This window comes from Ambystoma mexicanum, chromosome 1q (assembly GCF_040938575.1).
Source record: "Ambystoma mexicanum isolate Mex_15411 chromosome 1q, UKY_AmexF1_1, whole genome shotgun sequence".
NCBI classification, from domain to species: Eukaryota; Metazoa; Chordata; class Amphibia; order Caudata; family Ambystomatidae; genus Ambystoma; species Ambystoma mexicanum.
In genome coordinates, this window is record NC_090922.1 from 1,189,826,549 (window position 1) to 1,189,851,162 (window position 24,614).

At 43.8% G+C, this 24,614-nt stretch overlaps 1 protein-coding gene across 1 annotated transcript in view; it reads right to left on the reverse strand.

Moving 5' to 3' along the window:
- LRRC7 (leucine rich repeat containing 7) overlaps window positions 1–24,614 on the reverse strand; it is a 3,010,809-nt gene that overhangs the window by 604,182 nt on the left and 2,382,013 nt on the right. The gene's annotated exons all lie outside the window — the stretch shown is intronic.

Below are 24,614 nucleotides of genomic sequence, written 5' to 3' on the forward strand. Positions count from 1 at the left end.
GGACGGAAGGGTATAAAGGCCAAGGCCGGTGCCCGTGCTGGAACAATGTAAGCCTTATATCTAGGAGCTACTGGGATGCCTAGACTTGGGTATACATGTGATGCCATTTAGAAACCAATGGACCCAATGTTATTGCACGTGGGTTATTATTCTGGAGAATCCAAACAAGGATGGATCCACTGGGGCAGTTGCATGTGTGGAGTTAAAAGAAGGTGAGAGTTGTCCAAGCTGAAGAAGGGTACTTTACTGGTGAAAAGGGACCTTAGAAGAAGGTATTCTAAAGACGAATCAGAGGTTTAGAAGAAGAATGCAGACTTATTAACCTGAAGCATGAGGAGGAGGCTGGCTTGGAACAGGTGGTCACCTGCAGTCAGACTCTGGATGTCTGGGATAGTCTAACCATAAATTGTCTAGGGTTTTGGAGACTCAGGGGCCCTGGGAGTTTTGGGAGTTGGTTATTAGTAACACTGTTTTCTGGAGCAAGGAAAACACTAGCCTTGTCACAGGTAGCTGGTTAGGCTCCAAAAGCTGATGCAGCTTCTAGGAGACAGGTCAGGGCTTGAGACTGACAGGCTAGCTTCTAGGGATGAGAAGTGATCTTGAAATTGTGATGGTGCAGTGGCAGCAACAAACTGGGTCAAACAGAAAGATAATGGCTGGAAGGTTTTAAATTATACATAACCGCGGGCAAAGCTCTGGGCAACCCTCCAGACCGTCGTTTTTCAGCCTGCCAAGCCATTACAGAAGGGAAAAAACCATATGCAAATCAGGCTTGGTCCTACCCCAAAAGGGGCAGTCCAGCCTGAACTGCTAGTTCACATCCCTTCTGCACAAGACCACAAGCACCCCCAGACATGTTTCAGCCTTGCTGGGCATCATCAGTGAGGAGTAGCTTGGGTCTCTAGGCCCGGCAGACCCGGGACCCACGTCTGGGCATACCCGTCCCTCTCGGGTGATTTTATCAAAACAGAAAGGTGATGGCTAGAAGGTTTTGAATTAATCATAACCACGGGCAAAGCTCTGGGCAACCCTCCAGACCAGAGACTCTGGGTAAGTCTCTCGTAACCAGGACTAATGTCTGGCAGAGGGACTCCCAGGACCCCCCTTGTTAATTTGCATATTTAAGTAACTTTGAGTCTCACCCTGAGTTACTAGGGGAATCCAGACGTGGACCCCTTGCTCACTATTCTTAGAGAGGCGCAGCGCCACTCTAATGAAGAGGTCCAACCAGACCAAAACACATGTCTGGGGTTGCTGTTGGTACTCTTGTTTAGAGGAGAATTGCCTAGCATTTCGCTGCTGGACTGCCCCAGGGCAGGACAAAGACTGATATGTTTGGGATATTTCTTCTCTGTGAAAGATAGTGAGCTAAAGACTCTGGGTAAGTCTCTCGTAACCAGGACTAATGTCTGGCAGAGGGACTCCCAGGACCCCCCCTTGTTAATTTAGCAACAGACTGGGGACATTTGATAACCATTTGAGAGAGGAAAGCAACTTCATCTAAAAGATGGGGTGTAGGTGTTCCGGCGGACATGTCTCCCAACCTGTCTTCCTTTTGTTGTAGAGGCTATCGAGAGGAGTGCAAGCTACTAACCATGGCAAGGTGGGATAGCAATGAAACATGGAGTTTCATGACAGATTCAATGGTGCACTGCAGGGCACGTGTGCTCTGGAGCATAATTCAGGTGTATCAGCATTACTCTCTCGCGGCATAGCGAGACACAGGCGCTTAGGGGGCCAGGAAGGGGCTTGAAGGTACCAGCTGCCATTGGGAGCTTCTCTGGTTGCACTAAAGAGGGGCTGCAGGTTATCCTCAAATGATCCTGTGTCCACTAAGTCAGCAGACTAATGAAATACAGAGGTTTCCCAGTTGCAGTGTCCCACGGGATGTCTTCATTTAGATGAAAGGCAAGGATGAATAATTAGGATTTCTCCATTACATTCACCCTAGAAAAGAAACAGTCCTTCTTTTAATGGAGCTCCTTGGGTGGAGCAAGGAAGCGGGAGGCTTGTTCTCGATTATCACCAATACCAACTAGCCTTTGTATGTGTGTCTTCCACTCTATGAGGAGCTGTTGTGGTGGGAAGAGGTAAGGCTTGGCTCAGGCAGGCTAGCTCAGGTGGGAGGAGACCTTAGTAACACCAGTAACACCAGCTTGTAGTGAGGCCCATAATTAGCATTAATTGAACCATGTATTACGAAAAATGGGACCCTCGAGAGCAGGCACAAGGTTCCCTGACAGTGTTTAGGGGCCATGGTCCACCATTTTACGACTTCAAATGTGGGTCACAAAGAATATAGTGAATATTCTAAGACTAGTGGCTCCTCAGAGTGGGTCTCTGAGGCCTGGCAGCATTATTCTTTTATGCTGAAATCCTACACTGGGTAGGATGGCTTTAGTGGAATTGAGAATTGGTTAGAGTGTCTAGGCAGGGAAGGGCGAAGACCTGGACAACACTTCAACCTCAACTACCATATATTTTTCTGCAAAAAAGAAGCAGCATGTTTCAATGGAGTGCTACATTTTTTAAAATTGTTAGTTTAATTTTTTGTAATAATGTAAGGTAACTATGTTATGTTATGTTGTTGAAATGTATAGAGCGCACGCCCACCCGTAGGTATCATGGCGCTAGGAGAGAGGTGGAGCAGAAAAGCCAGCAGATGACCAGCAAATAAATTAAAACAGTAACGTTTTTAGGTTGCGCCGAAAAGTGAGCTGGTCGATAGTCGCGCGCAAGGATAGAGGCAAATTATTCCATTCCTTAGCCACTGCTACCGAGAACGCACGGCCACCTTTGCGAGCAGATCTAAAGCGAGGTACCGACAGTCAACAAGACCCTTGAGAGTGAAGGGCATGAGGGGGTTGATAAAGAGTGAATTTGGCCTGCAAATATTCAGCTCCAACACCATAGAAGGCCCTGTGCACCATGCGCATTGATTTAGACACAATTCGTTGGGCAACTGGCAGCCAGTGTAGCTGGCGCAACAGAGGGATCATGTGGGCACCAAAAGGAGGATGGAGAATGGAACGAGCCACAGCATTCTGCAGAAGCTGGAGCCGTCCTATCAGGTGGGTGGGTTGCGCCAAGTAGAGCGAGTTGCAATAATCCAGCACACACAGCACCAGAGCTCCGACCACGGGAACCTGGTTGATGGCCGGGATGAACGGAAGGACCTTACGAACGATCCTAAGCTTAAAATGGCCAGATTTACATACCACGCTGACCTGTTCATCCATAGTCAGAGCGGCTGAGACCTGCATGCTAAGGTTGCGTACTAATGATACGGGTAAAGGAAGAGGACGGAGGGAGGCCAAAACTCGGTGGTCCAGAAGCATTGTGGTTTGGACGTACCTACAACCAGAACCTCGGTTTTACTACCGTTAAGTTTCAACCAGTTTTGTGACATCCAGATGCCTAGTTCCTCCAGGCAGCACTTAAGGCGAGATGCTGTTTCGGTTAGGTCGAGGCAGACCAGAATATGGGTGTCATCCGCATAGGAGTAGAAGCGGAACCCATGAGAGGCGATGAGGAACAGGAAATATTGTATATAGATATTAAATAGGATAGGGGACAGAGCTGATCCCTGAGGGACGCCACAAGATAGGTGAACTGGGACGGAGCGGAAAGGAGGGAGAGACACAGATTGTGAACAATCTGCCAGGAATGCAGTAAACCATTTTAGCACTTGGCTATCAATCCCGGCCTCAGAGAGCCGGGAGATAAGAAGGGCATGGCCGACGTGTCCAAGGAAGACGAAAGATCTAATAACAGGACTGCCCCGACACCGCCCTGATCGGCCAAGCACAGCAGATCGTCCATGACTGAATTGAGTACTGACTCAGAGCCTCTGCCAGGCTGAAAGCCAGATTGAAAAGGGTCGAGAAAATGGGAGGACTCCAGGAAAGCCGAGAGAAGGGGAGACACCAAAGCCTGCAGAACCTCCATCAGGAAAGGGAGAAGAGAAATTGGGCGGTAGTTAGCCAGCACCTCGGGGTCGAGTGAGGGCTTTTTTAGTAAAGGAATGACCAGAGAGTGTTTAAGTAAGCCTGGTATCACCTCTGTCATGAAGGAGATGTTAACGGCAGAGGTAATAGAATTAATTATATCAGGTGAAGACTCTTGCAAAAGGGCCAGAGGTATGGCATCATCCGGCCAAGCAGATTTGAGTTTTAGAATAGCAGATAACACATCCGCACTGGAGAAGTGAGGGAAGGTGGACCAGGATCCTGTCGTAGGGGGAGGTATGGTCACTGCAGGGACCTTCGTGATTAGCTGGGAGTTGGCTTTAATGGAATTACGGATGGAAGTAATTTTTTCCACAAAGAAAGTGGAGATGGCGTTGCATAGCTCCTGGGAGGGGGGAGCCGCATTGTGTCCAGTTTTAGGGGTGGACAAAGATTGGACAAGGTTGAACAGGGCTTTGGGTTTGTTCATGGCCTTCTCGACCGACTGACCAAAGTAGATACGTTTGGCATTTAATATGTCGCTATGATATGTGGCACGCATATTACGATTGAGTAACTTGCATTCAGACAGGTAGCTTTGGCGCCATTTCCTTTCCGCTTGCCTGCAGCAAAGCTTACTTTCTTTTAAGCCTTGGGAAAACCATGGCTCAGGAGGATGGTCACGCTGTTTGCATAGTTTAATCGGGGCCAGGGTGTTGGCAGTAGTTAGGAAGGCTGCTTCCAGTGTGGATAGAGTACAGATTACGTTACTGCTACACTGATTATGCAGTGAGCAAATAAGTTCGTTTTTTTTTTACCCTGGTCCAGCTGCGTTTTAGAAGGGCAGCTTTCCTAGGCACAGTGGGAGAGCTTTTTGCAGCAGTGGAAAATGGGACCATGAAGTGGTCTGACCATAGTATGGGACCTGGGGCAGCTATATTAATGAACATAGCCAGGGGAAAAACTATGTGAATAATAAAGTAAGACAATTATCCTTAGAGGGCTGTACGATTTCTGACATGGCTCATGATATTTCCCATGTGTGTGCCATTAAAGGACAGCATGGGCAGGTATCCTTAGAGAGTGTGTTTGTTAGCTCTTCTCTTTCACCTGGCTTACCACCCATTTCGATTTGGGCAGTCACTGTAAGGTTAACCAAACTCGATTCATTCTCCAAGCACACCCACCAATTCCCAAACATGCACACGCAGAAAGGGCAGATGAAGACAGGAGTGGATAGAATGAAGTAGAAAAAACCCAATAAATGCGGCAAAGTTATTTCAGTCCCTTTCCTTCTCTTGTAGTCAAGCCTGCAAATAATTCTGCACAGATGCTGACTCACTGTAAAGGTCATAATATGCTAAACATGATTTTATATGGAGAGGTGCAGCCTCGCAAAAGGCGGCTTCTGAGTGCTTGGGTGGAGAGTGATGCCAACCGCTGAATATGAGCTCATGAAACAGAAACAACAAAACAACTGCTTGGCCCTGGGATTAAGTGGGGTAGGTACCAGGCTGACAATTAGACGTAATACAGTACAAGGGGTAGACAAACATCCATTCCATTCATAACATTGACAAGGTTTTTGCAAAACAATTAAAAGATGTCATGCAGCATGTGCTTCAGGTGCTGGGCCAGATCATCAAAGATTTGCACTGTCCCTAAAAAGTGAGAACATGCTTTGGTAATACAAATTGGAACAAACAGATTTTGTCACAATCGATATTATCTAAAAACGTTTGCCCGTGTGAAAAATGAATCAAGCTGTATGTTGGTACTATGTTCCCTGCATAATATACAAACAAGTGTGTACTACACTTTTTTTTATGTTACGCAGTATTCATAAATAAAACAGCCTGTTCCAATTTTTCCCAGGTGAAAACATTTTAGATAATATCGATTGGGGTTAAACCTTTTTGCATCAAGAGAGCAGCAAAATTGGTGCTAAATTAATTTGCTCTGCTTTTTTGCACTACTGCAAATCCTTGATAATCTTGCCCCTGGAGTGCAACAGTGACAGGCAATTTTGCTCAAGTGACGGCGAGTTTTGCAACGACAATTGCATTGGCCAAACAGACCAAAAAAGACATTTCCAGCGACTGACCATTGTGCACTTCTCGGTTGGTTAACGTATCTGCACCAAATAGTGCATCACCAGGGAAGGAATTGCCTGGCATCAGTGCACCTTGGATCATCCGGCCTGCTGGGTCTTCACGCAAAGGTGTTGCATTCTTAGTGACCTCAATCATTTGCCGAGATTATGACATTTGAATTTGCAAATTAAAATGATTTTAATGGGCTGGGCATGTTATCTTCAGGAGTCCCTCTAGAGTGGCACACGTATGCTATCCTGCAGAATGCTTGGTTTTCTCAATGTACATACACACGTAATTGGGAGAGTCAATATCATGTTTGCACCAGATGCTGAGTGTCAAGAGTGACAGCTGGACCCCTAGGTAGAGATTAGGCCAGATGACAGCAATCAGAATTACAAGGACATATTGCACCTTTTCATTTTGGCTATTCTCTTCAAATATTGGAACCATAAACACTTATAAACTGAGCAAAATGGGCAGTTGAATGATTGGCTGGAAGCCCACCAATTGAGATGCAAACCCTGACCAAAGAACATCATTTGTATTTTCAGTCTATACAGGTGGGCCCTGATGACCTGATGGTCATATCTGAAAAATATGGAGAAAAATGACTTTTTTTGGGGGGGTAACAAACTCCTTCCTGGTTAGGCTATATGAAATAATGATTGTGTAAAGAGGAACAAGTTGGGCGAACATGTTGATCTCCCACCCAGAGTTTATGGGAAAACCGAAGGCTTATTATATAGAGCGCCTGGAAACCATGCAAATGGCAGCCTTGTGTGCTACCTTTCCTAATAACATGACCCATGCAGGAGGTGCATTTTCTTCTAGTTCCATTGATAGCTCTGTTATCTGGCAAAAGAAAGGATTGAGAATACATTGATTGCGGTGCAGCAATGAAAGGCACAGATATGGTGGTCCTTTCTGGCTCAAGGGTATATATGCCACACTGTTCAAGTACAATATTACACATGGGAACAAGTATCAACGATGTTTTTGAAGTTTCTAAACACACAACTTGTAAGTAAAAAGAAATCATGATAGAAAAAATGTGAATCTCAAGTTTAATAATTGCTATTACATTATTACTACAGTAATATCGAAAATGCATAATTGGGTGGTTTACAAAATCGAAATTAACCTGTCATGTAATTGATTTTGTAAACATACAAAGGGGGACGGAATAACGTTGCGCCATAGCGCTTCACAAGTCAGCTGTCAAAAGCAAGGCTTTAGCGCGTGCCGGGGGGAATAACATGCAAAATAAACACGCAGCGATCGGTACTGTGCACGATCAGCAATAGGCACATGAGGCAGACAGTTACTTTTACTGAAATAACAGTCAGTATTGCATTGCATGCTTGTGCACACCAGCGATCCAGCCTGCGAGGCGCAGGTCTCCCGTTCACCAGTTCCCCTCTCCCATCCCCTTGTATTTCGCCTAAATTAGAGGCAAACCTACATCATCGTTCTTCACCAACAGGCTGTAAACCTAGACAAGGAGCTCTTTCTTGAGCTCCCTTTCCTAATGGATTTCCACTTGGATCGCAAGCATCCCAATCCATGATCTTTCCCACATAAGGCAGTCTGCCATTTACAATGTTCAGAAGAATAATAACAATTAAACGCACATTTCTCCCTGAATATCATTCTTTGGACATTCCTTATTGTATGTTTCCTGCTTTGTGGATTGCCATCAATAAGTTCATCTGGAAATCTAATGGGGCCACTGAAAAAAGGTTGATGAGCTCAGACGTCTTAGTGCTACTGGGTTCAACACATGTGACAGAATGCCATCTATGAGGGTAGAAAGACCTGAGCTTTTTGTATTGTATGAATAAAATGAGGCAGGTAGCTCTGGCTCTGAAAGTGAGGTCTACTAGAATAACGCTGCATGCTAGAAAAGCATAGTGCACACATGTGACTTGCCTGAGCTTGTCTACTGACATCTCTCAGCAGCAGCCTTATGGTTTGGCAATATGATAGTCGCAAATTGGCATGTACATTCCTGCCAGCAGCAGCTGGAAGCAAATGTCCAGCAGTCAGGATCTGACTACCTGCAGGTAATCCTGGATATATTATTGATGGCTCCAGGATCTGGTGGAAAGTGACATATCTAAATATAAGCCATGTCTGGTTTTGACATGGTGGTCTTTCGGACAACACACTTATACTACCCAAAAACCTACAGATGCCATTTTAATATCAGCTTGTTTACTTGTGAACTTTCTGTTCACAAGTAACCAAGCGGCTCATGTGTATTCACTGCTTGGAACTGAGTTTCACCCAAAATAAGCCATATAGGTTCAGCCCTGTAACAAGACTTTGCCTTCCCTGGGACAGAATTGCCACACCTAAGGAAGACAGGAACTGGCCCCGGTGGCAGGGAGAGCACCAGTGCATCAAAGGGTAAGCTCTGGCAGGCCAAAGGGAACCACACCAGGGTGTTAATAACATAGGCTGTTTGATTCAGGCAGACAGAGGTAGAATGAGGAGTACAGAAGCACAAGAGAGGAGATCCCTGTTAGAAAAATAAACTTCCACCATCTTGGGTTTTCCTAGGACTCCCAAATTTCGTGTCCCTCTCCACAGTTCCTGCAGTCAAAGCAGTATGGGTATGATATCACTAGGAAGAGGATTCTGAACACAGTAGCCAGGGTTTGACCTCTTACACAAGTGGAAGCAATCCACCGTGGCCTTTTCCCTAAATAAGAGGGTGGGGAGAACATCACCTTAGTGGAGTAATTCTTAGACATTTTTCTCTGGAAACTGGTTGAAAGTATAGTTTACTAGAAGGTCTTCTGCCATAAAGATGAAGACTGAGATGACCAGGGAAGGAGCACTTTCTTCACCCTAGTCATCCCAAGGGAACATTTGGGTTGACCGGCTATTGGACAAGTTCTTCTGCCAATAAGAACACTGGTACACTGGAGGTTGCAGATCGTGCAAGTACTCTCTGGACCCTTACTGCTTGGGAGGGGCAGCACAAGGACTGCTCTTATCCATGGGAATCCTGAACAGAGTCCCCCAGCATCAAAATAACAAGTAAAGTAGCCCCTGACTCTCTCTACATCTTTAAACTGCTGTGACGCTCTTTTTATCTCCTTGGGCACCATCCAAGCTGCAGCAAGTGAACCACAGGAGTTAAATTTGACAGACGACTGCCTCAGACGTATCCAAGTTCTGCTTGAAGCCAACACCGAAACTCTCTTATCTCTGCATTCGAGACCTGCTGTGTCTTCAAGCTTCTGCAACTCAGCACTAATTCCCTGGATACCAGTCTTTTTGAGACCTAAGCCGTAACTGCTCCAGTACCATGATACAGGGTTGAGCCAATTGAGCCAACTCACCATCAAGGGCAAGTCTTCACTTCTCAACTTCAAAGACCGTCAAGTCTTCCAGCGCTTCTGACCCAACACCACCTGATGTTTTCCAGCATCTTACATGCAAGTGATCAGCGCTGCCAAACTGCATCATTGTATCCCACTGCCAACACTCTCCAACCTGGCCCTGCTGGGCCCCATAAGCACCAAGACTGATTCAAAGCCAAAAAGCCTGCATGGCATGAATAATGGCACTGATAGTGGTTCTGTTTCCGTGGCCTGCTTTAAAGGGCTTTAGTGACTAATAACACCCCACACTGTATCTTTGTGAACAACATCCTCAGTGACTTTGACAATGCTGTTGAAAATATTGTCTGTGCAACTCTGTCTTCAAGCCCAGAGGGCCCCTTTTTATTCCAGTGTGCATTCACTGTGTTTTCCCTTACTTGGGTGGATTACAGTGTTTTTGATTAGTGTATCGGTATGTCTAGTTTAATTAATGTACTCTATTTGTATAGAACATCGGGTGAACATTCTTTTATTTCTGTACCACAGTACATTTGTTGTTTGGACTGCTTCAGTGCTAGATCACACCGCTCTGGAAGACTATTACCTGCTCCTGACCCATGATACCTTAAGGATGAGAAGTTGGCATACCTGTTATGCTGTGCCCTTTTCACCTTTATGGTTTGTATTATTGGTGGGTTTGTAGTAGTGTGGGGCTGAGTTGGAGTTGTATCCCTTTCTCATCCCTGTAATCCTGCAGCACAGTAGTCATTTCATCACGTCAATTGAAGAGAAATTCAAGCATTCCATTTTTCAAAGATTAAACAACAGGAAAGCCAACATGCATTAAACATTGAATATATGTTGCAGAAAAAAAGCTTAGGTCTTGGTTTGAGGATCTAAATATGTTCAAGATGACCAGACTGAAGACAATGCTTTTTCAAATAATTTTTTAACAGACATGCTTGGATTTTGCATTTTGCATTAACATTGACACATCAAACAAAGTAGATTCACTAGGAATGCCTAATATTTTCTCAAATAGCGTGTCCAACCAAATTTAAAATGCTGCTATTAACACCTCAAAGAAATTAAAATCTACATAATTTTACGAGCAGGGAGATAGGCATTGATTAAGATTATTTAAATGCATTAAATTGAAAGCTTTCTTACCTTCTAAAATTACAAAACAGTGGAGAGGTTTGAAGAGTAAAACTAAGAATGTTCTCTTTAAGAAGAAACAGATTGTTCTTTGGCAGTGTATATATATAGTGCATTCTGTGAGAAATGATTTTGAGAAGAGGGACTTGATCTTTGTGAAAAACACTTTCAGAAAATTACTTTGGAAGCTGACTAGGCTACTGGTAGAGGCCTGGTAATCACATGATACTTTTACAACCAACCAAGAACTCCTCCAGTCTAGGGCCATGAATTTCCATCAAGTACACACAATGTATTCAATCCCACACTAGAAAAACCTCACCAACACTGTTGAACTTACCTGACTAGACGTGATGGTGTACCTAGTAAGGTAGTTTGTTCTCAGTAAGCTCCGTCACCCAAAACAAGATGATGTTGTGAAGCAAAGACGCTTCTGAGAGTAACTGGCGATTCCTGGCAGAGCATGGTCACTTACCTACTGCAAGACCACCGGCCCAGCCAGAAGTCCCGGATGACACTTTAAATGACATTAATCTAAAGTCTGGGGTGCAGTATGTGCACATGTGATAACAATAAGGCCACATTTTCATATAGCACTTCATTCCGCATGTCATCTACTTCTAAGCAAGGTACTCATGGGCATGACTATCGCCCAGGTGAATTGCACTCAATGTATCATTCTGAGAAGGATTAAAGGCTGAGGGAAGGATGAATGGCTGAGTTGGGTCCTGTTGGGCTGCAGGCATGTTCATCCTCTAGCAGGCTGCAAATGAAGGGCCAGCGCTGGCACTTTACACGCTGATCTACCTTGCCGGTTTACTCATGCATTCTTAGTCACATGGTCAGTCGTTGAGTCGTGCACCAGAACCGATATTGCTATTCTATCCCTGATGGATTTGGGTTCTATGATAATGACAGGTTTCTCATTCAGAAGGTGAATGGCTGGGCCGATTCCGATGAGTGACTGCAGATGTACAATATGGATTCAGGTGGGCATTGGCAAAGCAGATCAAATCCTTATTTATGGGTACATATATGCAGGGTGGTTCCTTTTGAGTAGATTACAATGTACGCACCCCAACGAAGTGCATTTCACTCTTGTCCATCCGAGACCAGCTCCGTTCTGAGCTCATCACTGAGGTCCATTGTCAAGGGATTGAGTTGCAACTGAACCACCTAAAAAAACGCTGCCTCTCGCAGCCCCGAGATAAATGCAGAATCCCAGCCGTATGTATCTAGGAGGTTTGCCTATCTTACTCTACATTGATGACAAAGGCCCTTTAGCACCAACAGGTAGGGCCCCTCAGGCATTAATCATCATCTATGTCACCTTTATGAAATCCAAAAGGGTGGCTGCTAGTAAGACAACATGCTGCACAGTGGTAGTGGGTGACAGTGGTAAACTTGGATCAATGATTTATATCAAGGTATAATTAATATTAAGTCATTTTGTTCTTTCAAATATGCCATCATGGACGACAATGCCAAAAATGTCAAAGTCAACAAGCCAATGCCCCAACTGAATGGGGAAAAGTCAGGGATCACCTCCCCATTTAGGGACAAACATAGTCAATCAGCATTCAGGGAGACTTGGTGGCCGTGGAAATCTTTGGAAAGTTTGCAAACTCAAGCGATGTTTTGAAACAACTACTGCTCCATCCACAAACAACTCCTGCAGAACTCCTCTACCTTAAACTGGCATTGAACAGGATTGAGGATCTAATCATTGGGGATCCTTTGATACTCCAGAATTCAGTCCAGTCCAACCCCAATAGATCCCCTAATACAGTGTTGAAGAGGGCACAAAATACTGGCGTAATAAAAACAATACTCATTATTAGAGTACTCAAAATTCATGTTAAAACCCAGCTTTATTCAAAACACAAAAGAACGTCTGGATAGCATACCGGTAGTTCTCGTTTTCACAATGAGTGTAAGTGGGTTTTATATCAAAAATACCTCATCAATGAGGTCACACTGGAATAGCAATTACAAAACGAATGAACATCTCAGATTGGTTAATAGCCCAAGCTATATAAAGAATACATAGGTGTCAGTCCCATGAAAGGTATAAACATATCTGATTGCTCCATCTGGGCCCAGCCCCTTACAGATGCTACTTTCATAACATCATTACAACTATTTCTGATTTGTTGGCTCTGTTCATTATAGCCGGTGTGGCGGAGGGGATTTTTATTGGTTGGCCATTCATTCATCAAACTTGGACACTTTGGCAAGAAGTCAAGATATAATGGAGACACATGGTGGGAGGAGACAAGTCCATGGTCTGAAATATTTCGAATTAAAAGTATTCCCATCATTCCCAGTCCATGTGCCCTATCTGTTTTCTTTGTATTTTAGCCTTGTATATCATCTCTTGTCTGTGTGTGTGCTGAGGGGTTCGGCAGGTGAATTATCTGTACTTGGCTCATAATGAATAACTAGTGTTCTTGATCATGTGTTAATAGACCGGGTTGGAAAACGATTTTCTTCTTATTTATTGAGTTTTTAGCTAATTCTAATGTTCTATTCCTTGGGGCCTCTTGGGACGCCCTTCACCTATTGTTTATGACTTTTTGGCATACTATTCTCATGCCCCTGGGCTTCAATGGCTGTCTATGTTCTTATTAATTCAATTAATTTGGAAGCCTACTGCTTCGTCTCCTGGGAACAGGTATCTCGTCTCTGCATTCTACACGCCCATTACTCCCTTCCGTGCCTGACCGTGACGCATGCTGGAACCACTGTTTGAGGCAGCTTCATAACTCCTAAAATAGATGTGTTTTTGTAAATTCAGCATCTCATCTTAAGCCTTGCTAAATTCTAGGCCTGCTGTGACCTCGGTCCTGGGAAAATGGCTGCACTCTTGCACTTCTCATGCTTCCATGTTGGCAACCTATATTCACTTATGGTAATGTTACATTTGTCTTGTGCGTCCGCCATACGTTGGGTTCCCTGACGTGTATTCAGCATCTAAACTGCCTATACTTTCATCTGCCCTATCAATGTAGTCGGTCCCTCTGTCGGTATTCCGGAAACCGCCTCCCTTCTGTGTCTTATGTAGCACACTACTTATGCTTTCTGCTATTTATCTGTGATCCACACTTAATGTTGTGCAACCTAAACTAATTATGTATCGCATAAGTGTATACATTGATTGTTTAATGCACTGTTTCTTGGGAGTCTATGTTAGCTTGTTTTGAGGCGGAGGGCTGTCTCAGATGGTATCGTTTCTCACCTAGACAGTAATGGCAAGGAGCAGGGACAGGAAGCGGTACTTGCATACTCATCTGAGTAGGGGAAGTAGGTGCTACCTGCATATTCATCTGCCCCATTACAACAGCAATGGTGCACACTCTTCTGTCTTCTACTGCTCAGTACATATATTCAGAGGCATTTGCTTGAGGACCAAATATTGATATTGCCGCCTGCCATCGATCCACTGAACTATGCCAAAAGGCAAACTTAAAAATAGTTAAGAAAATCAACATTTTCAAGATTCTACAAAGATTTTAGTGAGGTTGTTCTTCCTTTTACATCTAATTAGGTTGTGAAGGTTTCTGTTCTGGACGTTTCATGTCCTTACCAAATAGTGCCTTGCCTTTGTGTGGCACAATTTACACAAGCCATTAATATCGTTAACTGTAAGGCATGTTAACAGATTAATTATACCTTTGTTTGTATCCTGGTGGTAATTCCGCTAGGATGCCGGCAAACAGTAACACTGTTACCGGCACTTGGTCGGTGGTATTACCACCTGATTACAATTGGTGGTAAGTATTGTAAATCTCCATTCCTTGACTCCATGGGGGCATTTCCTGGTATTACCGGCACCTGTAATACCACTGCTGGTAATACAGCTATTTTTGCCAGTAGAGTGGCAGGTTTAGGTAATTCCTCCACCCCACCGGCAAACTTGTACTTTGCCTGTGTGGAAGCGTGCCAGTATACGGTAAAACCAGCACGTTAATTCCACACCATAATGAGGCTCTGCATACACGATAGCAAACAGGACAAACATGCTTTGCATAGATTTATGTTTCTTACATTACTAGTTACGAAAGTTTTTTCTTCACCCATTTTTAAAAGTGCTAGGCTTCATGTCTTGCAGAGCTGTCTATTGCTTTTTAATGTTTGTCACATAATTTACGCGGGGCTTGCAAAATGTCATGCCTGCTGCTGGGAGAATATGACAGACATACAGTATTTTTGATTTGGTCTATCATGTTATAATTAAGTTGTAAACGTGCTAATTAACTGCGATTTTATCCTGCTGATACCTGCTTTTATCCTGCCGTTTGTATTAAATGCAAATTGCACTTGTGTTTGTCTGTACATATTGAAATGTATAAATTGTATTGCTTATAATGATTTATGAACAACCGGAATAAACATTTAATGACTTAGACGTAACATGGCCTGCCCAACAGAATGATTTGTCAAGATACAGATAATAATAGAATGAGCTGTACAGATTTATTTTTTATCGACATTGATCTGTGATGCAACTATATTAATCTTTTTCATTTAATGTGCCATGTTATATTGTAAGTGATTATGCAGAACTGTATTGTGATCTGTTATTAACTTTTGCATACAGTGATGGTTCATCCATAAGGGGCAGAGGGATGCTATGGTACCACCCATGATAGAGAAAGCGAGAGTGAGACATAGCACATCAGGCCGTGCAGCATCTTGGCGGCAGCGATCACTGTCAGCCTGATCTCTGCTGTGCAATATCCAGGCTGGCAGCTAGTGTGTGACTACTATATACCTGAACATATGGACACACTACCCATTCCCAGCATAACATACCCCATTCTAGCATATCTTAAAGGTCAATATCGGTCAGTAATTCATAGGGTCACTTCTGTCCCCCTTCTTAAATATCAGAAATGCCACTGTTTTCTTCCAGCAAGGGGGCATAGGTCCCTGTGACTCATTAATGGCTATTGAAAAGGCTAAACATATAGGTAACTGTCTTCATTTGAATTTGAAATGCATATTTGTATCAGATGGAATGAGAGGTATGGGTGGTAGAAGAGTAGTATCTAAGTTCCATTGCTTACACAGGCATTTATGGAGTGTTTTTGTAGACACTTAACTGTCAACATTGTTCCATTGCAGAGTCCCAGTGATGGCATAAAATTGCATAGTAGCACCCACCCCCTTCCACTCAGCCAACTACCCCTTGTCTCCCCACTCTGGTTTGCTCAGAATGACTAATACATATGTAACACTTTTACTGTGCAACCTATGCTATTGTAACCCTACCTACATCTCCCTGTCACTCCACACATACCCCTCTGCATGACTAATTATGTTTCCACTTTTCTGTACTTGACTTGTATATGCAACAGCACCTAAATGCCTCTGGGTTGTTTGTGTGCTTTACAAATGAAATAAATAAATAATAATTACAGCACCTACTTTCAATTGTAGCTCGTGATGGGGCATTTGTGCTACAGCATTTCACTCTTCATAGACTGAAACATTGAGCCATAATTAATTGTTAATTGGCATTGGAACCGCTGTGCCCGGTGTGAGGAGGAGTGGGGGTGGAAAGAAGTAACTTGAAATTATTCCGAATGTTTGCGATAGTGGAAGGTGAAGGTGACCACGTAGAACCGTGCTCATCCTTTTGGTTAAAATGATAGCTGTTGTTGAATTGGAAGGGCACACAGAGGTGCACATTGTCATTTAGACAGCAGATTATGGAAACATACCTAAGCGTTTTATATATCTAGATCTCTGAGAGTGTTCATTGGCCCATGTGTGGTGGGATGTGAGGCTCAGCCATCCATAATGGAGTGCAGCAGATCAGTCTACAAGTGTACACAAGGTGGTGCTCGACTGCCTGCTCCATATGAGGCCTTAGTGCCACCTTTTTTTTCAAACCGCATGCATGCATACTGTGTAACTGCTCTCACAAGTGTGAGAAACCTGAAGGTGTCTCACCTGCTAGTCCCCAGGGATCTGTCATCCAGGTGGCCTGGACACGGCCATCGCTATTGGATCCAGTTCCTGGGGGTGGACCAGTGCACGAGGATCATCTGGATGAGGGATCTTCAGGGAGTGGAAGTGGGACACCAAAGGGTGAGATGCGGTATCTCCTTCCCTGTAAAACCTTTTCCACCTCCTACGAGGGAGGATACCTAGAAGCTCAACCCCGACCTCCTTCCTGACGCAAACACTTTCTAATGGACAGTTCATCGTGAGTGACAACGGTCCAACACCAGGGCCATATACCTGACATGTCACATCACAAGAGTCAGGCAGAGTCAGGCAATTACTGATAATTACACACACCTGACTTCCATCACACTTCCCCACACTGATAAAAGCTGGAGCATGAAAGCACACTGTCAGCAAGGAAAAACGCACAAGGAAGCAGCAATTCCGAGATGGCAGTTTAAACCAAGGAGAAAGGTGGCAAGATCAGGGAGGGTTGCAAGGAGGGAACTACCCTTGACCTATTCGGAGAAGGACCACGACTTTCAAGAGGCCTCGAGGAAAAGAAACAGAAGACCGGGGGTTATAGCTGAAGAACGTGCATTGTGTGTTGAAAGTAGACAGCGCCCTCCCGCATTGATAACCAAGGCAGGGAAAAGATTGCAGCTGTGGTACTGTGCTTGACTCTGACAACAAAGCAGTGCCAGTGAAGTCAGCACAGCAGTGAGTCGGAGAGACTGATAACAGACCGGACTGTGTCAGGATCAAGGTTCCAAGCGGCAACATTGTATGAAGAAAGATGACGCGTATGTGATTGAACTTTATGAAACCGAAAAAGGTTCCATATACAAAGTGGTCCGGCACCAAGTGGGTGCTCATTGGAAGGACTCTGTTAGGCATCCAACTCAGAGTGTAAAATTGTGAACTGTGAAATCGTAGTGGTCCTGCAATGGGTGAAGCCAAACCCTGTGCACATTCAGCCTGGCTGAGGGAGACTAAGGGGGTGATTACGAATTGGGCGGTAAGGGTTTACTGGCACCATTAAGGATGCCGGTGCCGGTAAACCCTTACCGCCCTATTCCGAGGTCCCTTAGCGGGTCCCAGCAGGAACGGCTGGTCTGACTAGCCGTTCTCTGTGGGACCCGTTAAGGGACCTTGGAGCTAATAACGGGCCTGCAATTTGCAGGCCCATTATTAGCGCCTTCCCCATTCCCATTGATCCCTATGGGGGCTCAAATGGGAATGGTTTACTGAATGGGGACTTACCGGGTTCACATAGGTCAGAATGTCCTGGTAAATCCCCATTCAGTCAGACCGGACACGGACCGAGACCCAGACGGATTCAACCGTGCGTCACCCGTGAAGATTTTGCTGTGGCAAATGTGAACCCAACTAAGGGATGCCTACAAACTAAAACTTGTCTGAGTCCGCCTGAGGAAGGCTAATTGTATAAACAGGATCTGATGCTGGTGAAGGGGATCCAATCATAGATTGTGGTAAGAAAAGGGATTTGAGCCCAGCTGAGGGGGGATCCAGGGTGAAGAGTGAATCACCCGACTTTAATAATTTGGAAAGGAACTGTTTCGTTGTTTGTGATACATCAGGCCCTCAGAATCAAGAGACTTTGAATGTAAGAGGAGAGTTGGCCCTGATGTTGGTAAAAGGAACTGTGTCCTTGTGCCGAAGCAGCCCAGGCATGTGCTATGCTTGAGTGATCCGCCTTGTCCTATGCTGAAAATGTGGGGACGGGAGGTCAATGGCCTGACTTATCATTTTGTGAACACTTCTGTCTTTTTCATGAACATTACCCCACACTATTTGTAACTTAGCTGTAAGGATTTGCAATAGGTTTTTTAGTATAGGCCCTTTTTATTTTGACGAGACTCCACTAGGACTGCATTATTATTTTTTGATGGTTGTAGCTTGCTCCCATCTTAGATTTCGGTTTATATAAGAATTTATCATCCCTATGATAAAGTTCAATAAACACTCTTGAACTGTGGTCACTTGTCTATGTCTTACCTTGATAGCATGCCTTCCTTGCATATGGTGTCAGAGTGGGATGTGACGCAATTGAAACAAATTCGGGAACTCTACAATTTCAGAAGCTTAGTCAAAGAGCCTCCAACCCCTATGTTGCCACGAAATAATCAATATGTTTGGATATCTGTAGCAGAGGTTACTATCCCACCTGGGAAAAGAGGAATGATTCCCACAGACTTGGTTTTAATAGCACCTCCTTGGTGTTACATAAGATTGGCCACAAAAATCTGGCCTAACTTGGAAGTTCGGTATAGACGCTCTAGCAGGCGTCATAGATCCCGACTTCCGGGAAGACATAAAGGTTATCTTACAGAATCATTGTGAAATCCCATTTGAAATACATTGTGGGGACCAAATTACCCAAGGAATTCTGGAAAACACTCTATTTCCTCATTTTAAAGAAAGTGAACCAGACAAAACAGAAAGTGGTACCTTAGGCTTTGGCGAAGCTGACAAACATTCTAACATCGAAGCGAGAAAGGGAGAAGAGCCTACCATCTATCCGCCCTAGCCTTCGCCCAGAGTCTGTCCTACTTTGATATCATGCCGTCCTTACACAAGGCGCAGTAAAGACAGGATAAAGGAGAAAGGTAATTGACAATCTTAATTCCTACCCACTTTTCTAGCGAGTACCACCAAGAGGCCACAGCAATCAGGACCCACAGAGAGGAGAAGGATTAGACTGTTAAAGTGATTGCTACATGTGTCTGTTTGTGATCAACAGTGTATGTGTGCAAGTGACTGTGCACAGTGTGTGTCTATATAGATAAGCAAAACATGTGTGAAGAAAATATTTAACACAACATAGTGTGGAGCAAAATGAAATGCATTACAATACCTAAAATTACAATGATGGAATTAGTGAAGAAACACGCAATAAATCAGAGTATAACAAGCCATACCATACCGAGAAATAAAAACAACCCACTCTTGACATTCATGCCATGGACAAACTGTAATGAGGAAGGACAAAAAATGGAAATGTTCATATAGTAGATAGACATCTAAAAGATGATGAGATCAAATTAGAGTAATTATTTCCAAAATAGCTGTATAAATACAGAATAAATTCATTAAATAAACACCAATTTGCTTGAAAGACATCCTCTGGGGAAGTTCATCAACGTGGACTCAAGAGCTTGAGTTTTGGATAATCGGGCAACTAGAATAGATGTAGCCCAGACTTCATCGAGACGAAACAGTGATGCATAGTAATTAACAACAACAACTGGAAATACATGGAGTCATTTTGAAAAGATGACCTAGGGATTTAGGCCTTGTGCGGCTCAATTCTTGCCCAAACTTGATTGAAGGATGCGGTACTTACTGTATGGTAGTGTTTTGATACAAAATAGTCGGATATGTATGACTTGCAAACAATGTTGTTGAAAAATAATCTACAATGAAACCAGTGTACCGTAAACCATTAAGTGCTAAGAGTGAGTATGTTCCCTTAACGAAGCACTGTAGGCTCCGCTCACTTCCGCGGTGAAATGGTTAAGAAGGAATGTCGGCAGGTAAGCCCAGAAAAACAGCTTCAGTATAGCCTGATGTGTGGAATTCAGTGTTTCGTAGTTGCAAATTATGGGCGCCTATACCTTCAGGGCCAGGGAATCTGATCCTGTGTGCTGGTCTTGTGTCTGAGAATGCTGAGATATGTACAGCAGCATGCTTATTCATTCAAAAATACACTCCCTACAGATTTCATATGGGTTAAGTTCCATCACAGTAATAATGGCCTGCGTAACAAGTATGTAATGAAAAGATGAAACTATGTTCAATAAGTGTCTTAAAACCACAATATAGAAGCAAGGATTCATACCAAGGTTATAAATATTATGACAACCCCACCGTTCATGCTGGGTTGAGTGTACCATTTTTTATCAATTTACCAGAAGCAGAAATAGAGGAACGTACACAGACTGTATCCTTCACAGATTATTCTTTCATCAGGAACTGGGTACAGATTACATAGATGTTCACTGTCAAGGCCACCCCAAAACTACCGTAATCTCTGTAATATTACAACTATACAATGTTGGTTCAATTTGGACTTTGAATTCACTGTGACCTGACACACTTAACGAACACTTAACAAACAAACCAACATTTTATATATTCAATGAAAAAACTTAGTTAAGGGGACGTTATGGTTAAATTGCACTAATAAAAACCTATGAAATTCACATTGTTACAGGGACGTTATGGTTATAGGTAAAACCGAAAAAGCACCGAAATTCACCAGTTATGGTAAGCTAAGCAACCATAACTCGAGCCACCATTGTGCACTGCTAAGACTAACAGCCAGGACATCAAAGATGACATCACAAATGTCATTGATGACATCACTAGAGATCACAAATTTGTTTGCCTTATGTTTTGGTCATTTAAAAAAAAACTACAGGATGGATTTACACCAAATTAACAAAAGCACGTTTTCGGGACCAAGCCGCCGCTCCTGGTGAAAATCCGTCCAGCGGTTTGGGCAGTAGGCATGACGGAAAAAAAGACATTTTGGGACCCCCCTATAACTTTGCCCCCCCCCCCCTTGACCAAACCTCACCAAACTTCGCAAAAGAATTCAGAGTGGTTCAAAGTTTGGTGAGGATTAGTACAGGGGGAGCAAAATATAAGCCACCCAAAAAGTGCTCTTCCTATGGGTTTAGCAACTTAACCATAACTACATGGCCGCTACCGCAGGCCGTGTAATGTAATAAAATAGGCCATTTAAACTAAGACTCTCATGCAATCTCGCCACCCAGCAGCCAACCCTGGAAGCTCACTTCCAGTTCAATTCATAGTGGGTATGCAAAAAAGCTCAAAAGCATGCTTGATCACGAAAATCGTGTTAGTCTTAAAGAGCTAAATGCTATTGTATAAATAGCTTTATCAACATAAGAAATACAGCTATCGAGGGTGGCCAGGGGCGTCATTTAGGGGGCACCAGAGGCCGCAACTGTGCCCTCTGAGGTCTCCTTTGCTACCCCTGTGCTCTCCCTTGCTACCCCTAATAATAAAAAGAAAAGTGTCTTTTTATTTTTTTGGGAATGTAAGTTCCAGGTCTGTGGACAGCACCATGTGGCTCTTTCCTTCTGGAGCAGTTGGCTTTCTTGTTTAGGCCTCTTAAAAAAAAAAAGAAAAAAAGAAAAGAAAAAAAGAACCTGGATGCCACAAGTCAAACACTTTCAGTATTGACCCTAAATAAGAAAGAATAGGAATACCAAATAATGTGTCTTTCTAGAAATCTATACAATAATTGCTAGACTCATTAAAGGTGTATTTCAGGCACACTTCAGGGGGTGAGTCACTGATTTAGTCTGTTGTTAAACACTTCAACTCAACCTTTCATCTTTCTGGGGTCGATAAATTAGTAGAAACACAGGTTGGGTGTAATTGGGTGTATATTTGTTCTATATACAGCGCTTAAGCGTAAGGGCTATATAATAACACATCATTATCATTTGGCCATGGACATCTGCTTGCATTCACAGTAATTTGGTAATATGGGGTCTATAAACACTGATCTTAACTATACATATGGCGATCCATTCTTGTATGAAATGTACATCACACTTCCTATTTTGTCAAGGGGTGAAAGGTCGTGTTCCATCGCTTCCTGCAATATCACTTTGGGGTGGGGTCAAATGGCATCACTTCCTCTGATGTCATCAGAGGCCAAGGGTCGTGTGATGTCACTTCCGCTACCCCTGCAATGTTGGTGAAATGATGTCCCTGAGGGTGGGGACAAATACATACACATTTCACCCTCATTATGGATCATCAGTACAGTATAGAGTGACATACTTGCGACTGGAGTATTATCAAACACCATCAATATAATGGTAGGTTTGAAAAAACATTAGCACCCAGGCGGGGGGAGCTAGCCAATCAGATGGCTAGGAAATCGGGCTTGAACTACCCATCCAAGCCTGCATTGCAAGCAGCCTGTTGGCTGGCTCTCCCCACCCATCTTCCCCCTAGCCTCAGTCACTCTATTTTCCCCCCACACCTCTACTTAACTTTTTACGGTGGTGGTGTGTCCTGCCGCCGTATCCGCTCCTTCCCCTCGCCTCCCGCTGGCTGCCATAGAAATAGAAGAGGGCCTTCTGTACGGAACCCCGACGACCCTTTCCATGGCGACAATCTTGGAAAAGGATTTTCCTTCCTACAAAGGGACGCCACGCGCATCCCGTTGTAAGAAGGAAAACACTTTTCTTTAGCACCCCAGGTTACCGGTTTGGCAACCCGGTGTATTAAGGGCCTTTATCCCCTGTTCCAGACCTGGAATGTGGGAAGAACTCCACATTAAAAATCCTTCTATCTGAAATGTGCAAGTAAAAGGGCCATTTCATGAAGGAACACATACCACCCCGAGACACAGTAGCCATCCCTGGAAGTGCACCTCCAGTTCAGAGCCTTCAGAGCCAGCAGGGTTTTGCAAATGTGCCCGTGTTTTATTTTTTGACAAGCGTCATAGTGTAGCTACAAAAAATAGTGGTATACCTTTAGTGCCTGAGGGGTAGCCTGTGGCCATGGGCAGTGGCCAGATGGTCCGGGTCATGGACAAACGTCATGATCCAGACAATCTTGCTACTGGCCATGACTACGAGGAACAAAACATGGGGTTAAAGTGGCTATGTCCACCTGGGACTGGCTTTGTGGTAAAGTTATACGAAATTGGGATAGATTTGAAAGGGAAGAAAAATATGCTTGTGGTAATATGGTCGTAGGGTTCTCTTTTTGCCTTCTGCAGGCTGCCATGGAAAGAGAAGAGGAGCCCTGTATGGAACCCCGCCTTCCCTTTCCATGGTGACCATCTTGGAAAAGGATTTTCCTTCCTACACCGGGATGCCACAGGCGTCCCAATGTAGGAAGAAAAATCCTTTTTTTTTTGCTCCCTGGGTTCCCGCTTTGGGATCCTAGGGTGCTAATGACCTTCATCCCCCTTTACAGGTGCTGGAATGGGCGGCTAATGGTCCAGAGACCTCATTATCCACCCTCGCTTTGCTTGGGCTGATAACTTGGGCTGCCGGGCCGCTATCCACCGTTCCAGTCCCTGGAATGGAGGATGAACGCCACAATATTCCCATTAGCAGAACACAAAATGCAAATAGAAATGTTGGAAAATCTTGAGTCTATGTACTTTACTGAGAAATATAAAGTAGATGGAGTCTGTAAGTTATTTTTTAGTTCTATTTTTTAACTGTGAAAGGTGGTTCCTAAAGGAACATTTCTTTTTTTTTTGTTTTTGGATGTATTTGTTTTTAGCAGGAGAGCTAAAATCGAAAGGTGGGGAGGGAAATAAGGGAAGAGGCACCAAACACTAATATGGAGGGGTAGGTGAACAGGGGGAAAATGTTGCACATGTGTTATTTCTAAGGTAGGGGGCAGTGTTTCTCATGCTCCTTGATAACAGCAGTGGTGGGGATGAGGGATGGTATTAGCTGATGCCATTTTAAGATAAATAGCAATTTTGCTAAAAGTATGTACTGTGTACTAGAGTGTTAATGGATAATAAGTAGGAATAGGTGTTGGAGCTGTGCAAGGGAAATTGTGAAGTTGAAAGTTCCTAGATCAGTAGAAAATGCAGTTCCGAACTGTTCGCAAAGCACAGATCTTACTGTGAAGTGCGGACGGGTTCTCAGACACGTAATCATGCCGCGCGCCAGCATATGGTCATGTGGCCCTGTCCGGAAGGTCCGCAATGAAGTCAGATGTTTGTAGATGTCTACGGATGCAAAACTAGTTAAAGTTAAAGAGTTTTAAGTTGATACTTATTGGACACAAATATTGCTATATTGGGTAAGTATGATATTAGTAAGTTGTAGGGAAATAGCATGCACTGGTATAAACCCATGAAATTCAATGACAAAAACGTTCTTAAAGGGACGTTATGGTTAAGTTGGACTAATAAAAACCTACGAAATTCAATAAAAAAATGTTGTTGGTGGGCCATTATGGTTAATTTGCACTAATACAAACCTTTTAAATTCACTGAAAAAACTTTGTTAAAGAGACGTTATGTTTAATCTGCGCTACTAAAAACCTATGAAATTCAGTGAAATAACTTTGTTAAAGGGACGTTA